The 11,998-nt window shown below is 36.2% G+C and overlaps 1 protein-coding gene across 11 annotated transcripts in view; it reads right to left on the bottom strand.

Moving 5' to 3' along the window:
- by (focal adhesion protein tensin) overlaps nucleotides 1–11,998 on the bottom strand; it is a 947,366-nt gene that overhangs the window by 89,408 nt on the left and 845,960 nt on the right. The window lies entirely within an intron of this gene.

Here is an 11,998-nt window from a genome sequence, read left to right as displayed (position 1 = left end):
GAAAAATCAAGTTAAACTTAAACACATGTGGTTTCTTGTACAATGTATGTATGTACAATGTATGACACATTCAACCACTTGTGTTTGCTTTTGGTATATTGTACAAAAAAAAAACGCATGTGTTTAACTTGATTTTTCTCCATTTTTAAAAATGTAGATTAGCCCACTGTTGCGCTCATCCCCACAATTGTATTCGACCCTATGCCTCTCGAGAACTTCAACCCCAAACAATAGGGATAATTATTCTCGTCTCAAAGAAACACATGCTACAGTATATTTTACTAAATTTGGAGTATTTTTACAAAACGTATTTCTAACGTAAGTTCTAAGATAAGAATAAAATTGACTCATTCTTTGTTTGGTCGATTTTAACCCTGATCAATGGGAATAATTTGGAAGACTTAAAGAAAATGTAATTGCAGCACTTTAAATCAAAATCGATTAATTTATACGAAAGTTATTGTAGAAAATTGTAGCTAACTAACTAATCTATGGCCTAAGGAATCCAGAAGTTCAATGCCGCGTTCACAAAATTTTTCCATTGACTTAGTTTCTACCTTAGTTTCTAGAAATTCCTATTTCTGCGAGATCCATCTTAATACTGCATTGTCCTCCCATCTGCGTCTAGATCTTTCTAATAGACTCTAGTCGTTTCCCCATTAGGTTTACAGTTAAAACAATGAAAGCGTTTTACGAGCGTACATACTTTCTTCCATTCTCGATACATGACCTGCCCACATGAGCCTCCTAGATATCATGATCCTAACAATGTTTGGTAAACGGTATAAATTATGCAGTTCCTCGTTATGAAGTTTTGGCCATCCCCTTTTCCCGTTCCTCTTTGGTCCGAATATTAATCTCACAGGGAGCGTCAGGATCTTGCTCTCAAATACTTTCGGTAGAAAATTGTATTGATATGATATTACATAAATATGCACAAAACTTTAGCTTGAGGTTGGTTTTACCCCTCTTAAAATGAGCAAAATTAAGCTCCAAGCAGCAGGATTATCCCCTAAGCCTGGAAGAAAGTACATGCAAAGTTTCATTAAAATCTGACAATTTTTTATGAAAGTTCTTGCGAAACAGACATACATGCAAATGGATAATAAGTCGAATGGTATAAGTATTGCTTGAGGTATCCAGGTTTCGATATCGAAAATCGATACCGACAAAATATCGAAACATGATCAATATATTGAAATTTCCAAAGACCGAAAATAAAAATATCCAAATATCAAAATATGTTTCGAAAAATCTGTCCTTTTAGTAAATTTTTCTATATTGATTTCTCGATATTTGAAAATATTGATCGATACATTGAAATATTGCACAGTCCTAACTACAAGTTTACTTCACCTACTGAATTTTCTTTTTAAAAAACGAACTTTTTAGTAAGTTTTGAATAAAATAACATCACTTTTTTCTTTAATATTTCTATCTATGCTAGTTTGCCGAAGTCAAAGGTATTCAACCTGCTGTCCAGAAATATTTGGCTCGCGAAACTCTGAAGTTTAATATTTGAAGAATGTTAAAAAAAAAAAAAAAACGTATTGAGCTGTATACCATAGCTGAAGAGTTCTGAATTGAATTAAAAGAGAATGTTCCATTACAAATAAAACGAAGTTTGCCGAAACAGCATGACATCTATCCAGTACATGCATTTTAAGTTAATGTTAGAAAGTCTTAACAAAAAGAATACATGAAGAAATGCAGACTGCAAAACCATTCACAAGTTACGATGACTTATCGCTGTCAACCAAATATTTGGACACCCCTGCTCTAAAGAATATTTTCTTCCCCTTAGTTGGTTAGTAAGGTGCAAGTTGGGTTGTATAACGAGCAGGGGTTAGCGCTTCGGAACTGTCTATCCTTGGCTCACAGTTCTGTTCTTACGACACTATCATAACACAAAAATCAGTAGAAATAAGGATGGGTCTTCTAAACATAACAAACTGAAATATATTTATAAATGTAAGTTACATAAATGAGCTCTCCCTAACACCCCAAAGCTTACAACATAAGTATAAGTATATAGCCTATATATATATTGAAAATATACTTCGAATCTCATCGCTAAAGTTACAAAATAAGTATTTAAACGTAAAAATATCTTTCTTTCTTTTTTTAATGACTAGCATCCCAAATTATGTGTAAGTAATGAACTTGGTTATCAGATATTTTATGATTTCCAAAAAGTTGCTAACTTCATTATATAGAGCATTATATTCCACTTTTGATCATTTTGCACATTTTCAAGATCTCCTTCGCAAGTTTCTTTCAGAGCTTACAAGATTCATGTCCAGATATAGTAAATAACTTAAAATTCCAAAAAAAAAAAAAGTACATATATTTAAGCGTACCATACAAACATTATACCTATTTCTCTCACTTGGATAACTGAATTTGATTCCCTTGTGCTCTAAACGCCCCATCTTTCAAACGTTATTTTAATATTCATCTTTATTAGTTCATATGTTCGGTCAATACAAAGAAGTTCTGACTGCAAATTTTAATAAATAATCTCTTCTTTCCCACGATGTGCATTTTAATGTCTTAAGATCAGACAAAAGAAGTTAATAACAGAAATATTAAAATTTCATACAATTTTCTACAACTTTACAGACATAAGGACAATTTTCTAAAATTGTATGTAATTCAAAATCGCCTTTTGTAATTTCTTAATTTTTAAGCGATACCATAAGGTGTTAAGTGAAAAATATTACATTTTAGCACTTTTTGAGCTTCCCTTAGCACTTGAGTAGTTATTTTCTTATTTCTCTCTTGATTTTTATTTTCAATTAGTTTAAATTGCACATCAATGTACTCGTATTTTCCCTTTATTTTTCGGTAACAAAAAGAAAAGAGATGAAAATGAATGGAAGAAAAGAAAAAAAGACTGAATGAATGCAAGTCGAATCGCTATGTGCATCAAGTTACATGTCGGTTATGTTAGTTATTAGGTTCTAATTTAGGTAGTCTTTTTTCTTCGATTTTATGTTCCCAAACAGAGAATACAAAGTAAGGCGCTCTCGTAGCAAGACATTTAGAACTCGTCCTCGATGCGCAAGGGTTCACAGGTTTAAACTCTATTAACAGTAGCTCAGTGGTAGAGCATTCACCTCTGGTGCATGGGATCCTTGGTTCAATCCCAGCTCGCGCCAAGTGATCTGTGTGGTGGACAAACACCGTGCTCGTGGGTTTTCTCGGGGTTCTCCCGTTTCCTCCCACTTTCTTCATTCAACCATTTCATTCATTTCTCATCGTCCCCGTCTCCTTTAGCCTCGCCGGCATATCCGTGGAACGTAAAACTTAAAAATTTCATTTCATTTTTCTATTAGGGACAAGTGTACTCCCTCTCCTTGGTGGCTAAGCCTAATCCCAGACATGCTGGTACTTTACTAGGTCAAGTAGTATATAAGTACCTTCTTTGGTATAGGAAGAAAGCCACCCCCTAAAAACTCCGCTCCTCCGCTGGCTCCCCTCAAGAAATTAAAGCTGGCGACGTCACTGCTTCGAATACACCCCCAAAATACTCGTTCAGATCCCATTATACTGTAGTAGTCATTCATGACATCACTTTTATACAAAGAATGAAGCAAATTAGAACTACAGAACAAAATAACAACAAATTTAGATTTTTTTTACATCGATATGTATACCCACTGACGCAATTAACATGTTACAGGAATCACATGAGTATAAACCAATAAAGAGATAGGCCAAACAGTGTTCATCCCTTCCCTCAAGTGCTTGGGCGCATTTCCACAAATTTACCATTCTTCCCTTCCACCCAGAAAAGTAGTAGAGAAAATGGGAGTTGATCGTGCCAGAATCAAGATGACTTGCTATATAGACCACATTTTATACAATTAAGCGTACTTAAAAGGATCATTATCGTATAATTAAAGTTCGACTGTGCCATTTTCAATGAAAAATTACGTTCCCCTCCCAACCAAAAAATAATATGCGCAACCTGTAGCTTAAAACTCATCTGTGAGCACCCTTGGGTATACCGAAGAGAGAATCCGAAAACTTTCGTGTCAATAATTCCGAAAGCCTTAACAATTCGCCTACCATGCACTTTGAGCTTGAAAACAAACAGAACATCAATTATTGCAGCTCATAAAGTAGTCACGCGGAGTAAAGTAGACGCATCTTTAGCATCAAAAATGAAACACTGATAAACAAGATGGTCAGGCTCATCAACCACCTCAGTTGGAAACATTGATTCAGCACATTAGACACACACACACACATACATACACACACATCTCCTACACGAACTCCTTATTTACGGTTGGTATGGGCGGGCCTGTTTCCTGTCAAGGTAAGTCACAACCTGATTTCTTTTTCTTTCTTTCTTTCTTTCTTTCTTTCTTTCTTATTTTCCTACTGCTCTTTTTCACTCCTTCTTGGCGGGACGAACTCAGGTGTAAATCTGACTTCTGTGAAGGATGAAATTCGCCAACATTGCCACGAATAGCGACGCTTCAATTCTTGGTTGACTCGCTTAAAACAAATGCACGTACGGAGTCACTACAAAATCTTCAATGTTTATATAATATGTCACCCTATTCTTCTTATCTCCTCAATCATACTGAAGAAGGAAAAGGTACTAAAGAAATAACTTATTTACATACGGTATATCTACTTAAAATAGGTCAAATTCTTGAAACTTCCGAATGTCTACTTCATGCAAGATAAGGTAATGAGTAAAAAGTCGCCTTTGCATTGTTTATATGTACGCCCATCAGATTTATTATACATATCAATTATGTGAAGCTAATGAACACCTTTTTTATACTATTTTTGCTAATTGCGATGCGTAAACTCGAAAAATGAACATCTAATTTTCGATTACTATTTTTTCAATTCAAAATCTTCTCCTTAATCTGATCAATAAGCTTTAAACATATTACGATTCCATAGACACACCGTATCTCCATCCTTGTAGGAGCTTCCGTGACGTTAGTGAGAGAATGCACTGTACTGTGAAATAAAGTACACGAAACCAGGGTCGGATCCAGGATTTTCTGAATACCAATAACTATCAGTGCATTTGAATTCAATTGGAATTTCTTAAATGCCTTTACGCGTCAGTGGTGTGAATGAGGAAATGCTCTGGAAATACTAAGTGTCTGTTCTTGGTAAATCCTATCCTTTCAAATTTTAGAAAATTGACTTCAACTATCGATTTTGCAAAACTTCCCTTTGTTTTAAGCCCAAACGGAAATATGATAGCAGAAATTTTCGGAAAGTGTTGCTATTTTCACCGCTAGCTTCTCACTTTAGGTAGTGTATATTTACAACGGAGGGGGGTGGGTGCACGTACGCCTTTACACCCCCTAAATCCGGTCCTGCACGAGACATATCCAGAAAAATGCAGCAAATTAAGCGTATCATAAATGTAATGAAGTGAAGAAACTGTAGTTAATAAAGAAATGAGTGAAATAAATGAAAACGATATTGCCCCCACCGATTCGCGGCTCCGCCCCTACATGCAACACACGGTCCGCGCTCACATGTAACCTCTCAACAGAGGAACCCCTTCCTTCATGTAAAGATCTAATAAAAGTTCGATTTGAGCAGATGCAGAAGAATTTTGCTGCAAAACGCTGTCATTATAGCCATAAGGCTTATTCTTTCCGAAAATAAAACTTGCAGCGAGAAATGCAACCTATAAAATATCATTGTTGAAGATACGAAGAGTTTTGTCAAAAAGGCAGTGTGAAATACACTGTGTATATATAAGTAATGAACTTCTAGTAGTGTTCCATTCTCAATGTGCACTGAATTTACGTTGTTTCTACGCCACAGAAAGCTACATTTAAACTGATCTTTTTGTTTTGAAATTACTGGCAAGTCAGTAGCAACGATGAAACACCCATAGACCCCTCGAGGCGCCCTTCCTTCCATTCTTTCGAGGTCCCGTCAAGTTATGAAACTCGATTCACATAGCGTTTGTTTATTTCTGCGGGGAGAACCTCAGAATTTGTTTCACCGCCACTGAGTTTCAGTATGCATTTTTACTGCCGACCGTACAATATTGTAAAGCCAGCATTGTAAGAGGAGTACATTATTAGCTACTTCATACATGCACGATATTACTTTCTCAATAATTCTGTAAAGAACACGAAATCTCGCGATGCAGCAATAGTCACCAAATTGATCTGCAAAAGGTCATTCTTGGTCAGGGTCACGTAGGACTTTTATGGATGAATGGCATGGTTTGTGCTTACGGACTGGGAAGCTGCGTCACGATTCTGCGGGTTCATCAATCACCCAAGTTAACCAGGTCAAATTAAGTGACCTCCAACTGAATGCGCCAACACCCGCTCCTCCCAAATGCTCTATAGATAAAGTCAAATGAACACATACAGTACTTAATTTTTATTTCTTTTGACCCTTTGTCTTGTAGAAAAAGAAGAAAAAAAAGATGACTGCGTACCAAAACTCAGTTGGTTGCCTTCCTTTAAATGGAGAACAATAAAAAAAAATGACTATCGTTGTTTATTTGTCCTCGTTTTCAGGGAAATAGCCATAAATCACGATTTTTCTCCCCCCTTTCTCAACAATGTGACTTAAAAGCATGCAACTAAATGGTTCGAACATTGTTAAGTAGTACTTTTACTTACGTGTTAGTATGCAACAACTTTTTTTCTTCTTTTTCTTTAGTCTTGAGCTAGATGTATGAGAGTTACTGTGGAATCTCTACATAATCTCTTGGCATATTACAAAATCCTTCATAACGGGCGAAACTTTTCTTGCAGTCCGGAATGAAAATTATGCTCTCATAACAACAGTTGATCCTATCTGAAGAGAAGTAATGCTTCCTTCACAGCAGTTGGCTTATAGGGCAAGATTGGGCCAATTGAGGATTATGGCTCATATATGTTCCGGTAATCAGTTAAGATAATGTCTGTGGAAACGCTTCAATTTCTCGTGTAAATCGTTTACAGAAGGCTTTGTACATATCCTCTGTTATGTCATGCTATGATACAGGTTATAAGTAATCTGTTAAGATTACTTTTTTTTTATTTATTTATCTTCGATCTACCCAAAAGCTGAATAATACCTCTTCGTGGTCAAGTGACTAATATGTGTGCTTTCCGTGTGCATGGTTTCGATTCCTGGTCAAGGTGAGCAGACGTCCCGTTTTAGCCGGGACAGTCTTTTTTTTCAACCGTTGTCCCGTTTTTTTTCTGATTCTCGAACGGGACGCCTAAATGTCCCGTTCTTAAGTAAAAATGACCTAGGTGTCCCGTAATTATTATTCAAAATATAAATCGTCAATGGAAATTCTACTCTCTTCCGTACCCACACTCGTTGCCAAGGTTCAGCCGTGTCTAGAACTTTTGAATTTTCAAATGAGAATTGAGTGTTCGTGGTTCAAGTAGGAATTGAGTGGGAATTCTGAGTGTTCAACTAGTTAAAAGAATTGTTGGATAGAACTTGCAATCGGGAACCATTATTTGTTGTGTGGTACACGTAAAGTTAGAAACGGTGTGTTATCACTCTTACTTGTGTATGTTGTAAATTGAGAACATTGCTGAGTCCCAAAATGCAATCTGAAAGTCAGATACTCTCCCCCCCCATAGCCGAATCGTATGCGTCCCATTTTCGCAAGTGAAAATTCTGGTCACCTTGTTCCTGGTGGGAATACTTGCTTAAGTTGCAAGAGTGCTTCGGGTAGGTTTGTCCACAAGATGAGTCAAGACGAAATTTTAGTGACAAACTAGGATACGAGACAAAGATCCTCCAATATAAATAAATAGATACATTTTCGGGACAAGACTTAACTTTCACGAGACATTTTCGAGATGATACAATCCTAACTCTTGTCTCGTAGTTATTCCTAGATTAGGGTCTCACATCAAGCAGTAAATCCCATCTCAAAGCTTTGCTACTGAAAAGGAATGTTAGACTTCATTTTATATCAATCAATCAAAAATTGAACAAGTATTTTTTTTTGTGGAAAATATTTCTTGGAGATGGTTTGTAGCTCGGTTACTGAAATCTATCGCGTTCTATTTAAGTTCTGTGGCTATATATGAGGGGCGTTCATTATATTCTAAGTCTAAAGATAGTGCAACACTCGTGGGATGACAAACCTCGGTGCAACCATTGTATCATCCTTTCTTAGTGTAAAAAAAAAAAAAAAAAAAAAAAAAAAAAAGTGGGATGCACTACCATTTCGGTTTTAGTAAGGAGTGGAACTTTGTGTAACTCAACGATGTTTGCGAGAGAGAGGTGATGTCTACGATACCCAACAAGACAGTGTTTCCAACGCCGCTATTCAACAGTGCAGATTCCAGTTTCTTCATCCACTCTATTCTCTAGATTTGGCCCCAAATGACTTTTTCTTGTTTCAAAAACTAAACAAAAACTTACGTGTCTCGAGTTGCAACCATAATGATGAGTTAGCGTTCATCCCTTATGCTGTTCAAGATTGGTTTGACGACTGTGGCAAAACGTTTTTCTGTTGGTATTCAATGTCTTATACTGGTCGATGTGCTAAATCGACCAACAGAAATGTATCTCCGAGCAAAACAGACAAATACGGTTTCGTCTTACAATCTTCCTCGTCTGTAAATGTAATGTCCCAATATATATGTTTGTCGATCCAATGCCAAATCCGCGAATGTGCTAGATTTGACTTTGAGTTATAAGCATTTTAATATTCAACTTACTCCAAAAAATCGGTATACAGACTTAGGTACATGTTTTAGGAATTGACGATAACTTCTAATATACTCATATGTCACAAATATGTCTTTGGTATTGGAATCTGTGTGCCCCAAATAACATGAAACTGCACTTAGGTGAAAATAGCAAAATTTGCACATTCGCGGTTTTGGCATTGGACGAGTAACATGTTCTCTCCCTCGCCCTCTTGCACCTTGTAGTACGGGGAAAAAAAACTATATGAAACCTTTAATTTCATATTTCACAATTGTGTTCTTTAGGCTAAAGAAGACGGATAATTAATGAAAGAGGATGATTATGAAAGAATTCGTGGAGTAAAAATATGGGAAGAAGTGGGAGAAGCCGTGAACACAGTGTCCATCACAAAACTCACATCGACTGGGATCGACCCAGAAACCCCTCACACTGAAAATGATCTCTCTACCACTACATCACTATGATCCGTCGATGAGATCTGTCTTGTTCATCTGACAAGAAGAAAGTAAAAAATAAAAGAGAATAAATATTCAAATGGAGAAATATTTCCAAGAAAATTACAAATGTAATCCCTTAACCGAGTCATTAAGAACCGAAGATGACACTACATTTACTGATGAGAGAAACTATACTTAATTACATCTATCTTATCGTAGCGAAATACACTGCATTTAAAAGAGAGAAAGAAACAAACAGTAATTAACAAGAACCTAAACCACTCCAGAAATCGAAAGCACAAAGAAATATCAAGATCAAAGCCTGCTGTAATGTTGTCTATTTCAATTAGAGGTTTCCAGTTATAAAAAGAACATGTTTCTGTTGATTGCAGGATGCATTGTTCTTAGTCAGTAGTACACACACGTCTATAGAGGAGACCACACGAGGAGAATTACGATAAGTAAGCACGTTTTCCTTTCCTTATTACGCGTATCTATCTCATAGTAACTAGAAGGACAGAGTATTATGAAAATGTGAACAAGGCCGCAACAAGGATGGAGAACGATCGGTATGCAGCATCAAAAGCGGACACCCCATGTCGATAAGTCATTAATTAAGGTTAATTGCGTTGTTCAATTTTCAACACGGTTTAAGATGACATTTTTAAACTCGTAAACTCTAAGCAGAAAAGATTTTAAGAGAAAAATAATATTTACACTGCAGTATAAAGACAAATTCTTTTGTCATTTAAGGCATTTAGGGCAACTGCAAGAACTGCCACAATAGTTCACAAGGAATAGTGTGTATGTGAGCACGAAATGGAAGGGTTTCAGGGTTTTAATCCTCTCCCCTTCAACAAGATACAAAAAAATTAAAATTTATCGTATTAAAATATGTTTTAAAAATCACATGTCTCCTGAAACGATATAAGTTTGGGTGGGATGCCTCATCTCCCCTTTCCCCCTCCTTGATGAATTCTGTGTATGCGACTGCAAGATAATAATTTCGACTACTTCCCAAAATATGTTTATTTTATGAAAACAATACACACAGCCATTAGATACCAGATGGTGCTTTCACAGTAATTGTGTGTAGTTATATTAACTAGAAATACTCTTTTAGGAATTTATGTCCTGGATATTTTAATAATTATTTGCACCGGGCGTCGTTTCGCTCGTTTGCTACTAGCACCCCGAGAGGCATTCATACATTATAAATATTGAGAGTCTTAATGTATTAACATATCTCTCCCTAATGATGCTACTAGTAATCACCAAAACGCTCGTAAAAGATACTTTTATTTTTAAATATATAGCAAATGTAGAGTTATGATATTATTTATTTTTTAAGCCAAGACCTGCATTATGATCTTGTCTGTGCACACACCACTGTACCGGAGACAAGTGATTTATTGATTTTGAGTTCAGCAGCGAGGCTACTTGCTGTGACTTGGAGTAATTAAACAGAAGATTCCATCCGTCATAATTTCAGTGTAGCACAAGGCGCAAAGCAAATTTAACCAATCAACCCAACTCGGAAGAGAGTAAAGTGGTGGCTATGTGATAGAGTGCTTACTTCTGATGCAAAGAATCTCTAGTTCGAATCTAGGATGTATAAACCAATGATGAAAATCGTGCCCGTGGATTTCTAGGAGATCTTCCGTGTTCTTTCTTTATCGTTTGTCTTTATTATCATCCACCTCCTTTACCTTTGATATATATACACCATATTTTGCTATTTTAACTGAGAAATACAAGTCCATTCATTGTCATTTCATTCTGAACGTCCAATTTTGTTTCAGAAACGGTATGTCAATATTTTTACAAAATGAAATCTTTGACTTAACATCCTTGTCGACTAAAGAATACGACGATAAAAATAACATCTGTGACAATGAAAGAGTTATAGCGAAATAAGAAAGTGGGAGGAAGCAAACGATAAAACAAAGTGATAACATTTTCCATCCATCACATTCACATATAACGTGAAAGTGAACCAGGGACCATTCGCATCAGAGGTAAGGAGCTCTACCATTGAGTTCTTATTTTCAAATAAAACTGAAAAATCAAGACGTTCTGTCTTTGTACTTTTGAACACTTTCTGACAATCTTTGTAGGTATAGCGAACCTGTTCTCTTATTTATTTCAACATGCATCAATCCGCGTCTTTTCCGCCTCCAATGGCAAGTGGTTTATGAGTATATCTTGTAATGCAGCAACAAGAACACAAGTGTTAAGAATACCTAATTTGGTATCAGCAAAACACCTGAACCTTCCTCGGTGTAAGAAACCAGTTGCACTGCTCCATCATTCATCCTTTAGCTTTTTGCGTGTTTTCTGCCAGACAAGTGTCGCTGCACAGACTAGATAAATCGCACTGATACGAACTTTTTAAAAAAAGTTTTAAAATGAATAATTTACATAACCTTGGCTTCTTAAAACGGATAAGAAATATATCCAAGTAAGTCCTGTAACTAAAGATTTTTTTAAAGGAAACATCGAACTGATTTGCAAGCAAGATAAGAATGCTCAATGGAGATATTTACAATTAACAGTGAATGAGTAAAATAACACTTTCAACCTGAGGTGAGTAACCTCCAGGCATGCGGCCTGACTTGATTCTCGTCAATAAATGTGGCTGATATTCAGTGAGATTCAGAGGTAAAAAGCAGTGTCAGGTTGAGATCAGGTGATATTGAAAGGCCATCATTGCTGAGACTGAAGTTATGTGAGGCTGAAGACCAATATTTCCTTCCATTTTTTTGTTTCTTGTTTCATGGGATAAAATTAAGCGTTAAAAATATTCAGCGACCAACGATGATAGGAAGAAAGGGACCCAAGTAGCAAGAAAGCTCTTAGTCAGTTGGCGCGTGCAAGGC

Source organism: Thermobia domestica, chromosome 2, assembly GCF_964235325.1.
Source record: "Thermobia domestica chromosome 2, izTheDome1.hap1.1, whole genome shotgun sequence".
Classification (NCBI taxonomy): Eukaryota; Metazoa; Arthropoda; class Insecta; order Zygentoma; family Lepismatidae; genus Thermobia; species Thermobia domestica.
Note: the sequence above shows the minus strand (reverse complement) of the source record. Positions and strands in the feature narration are given on the sequence as shown.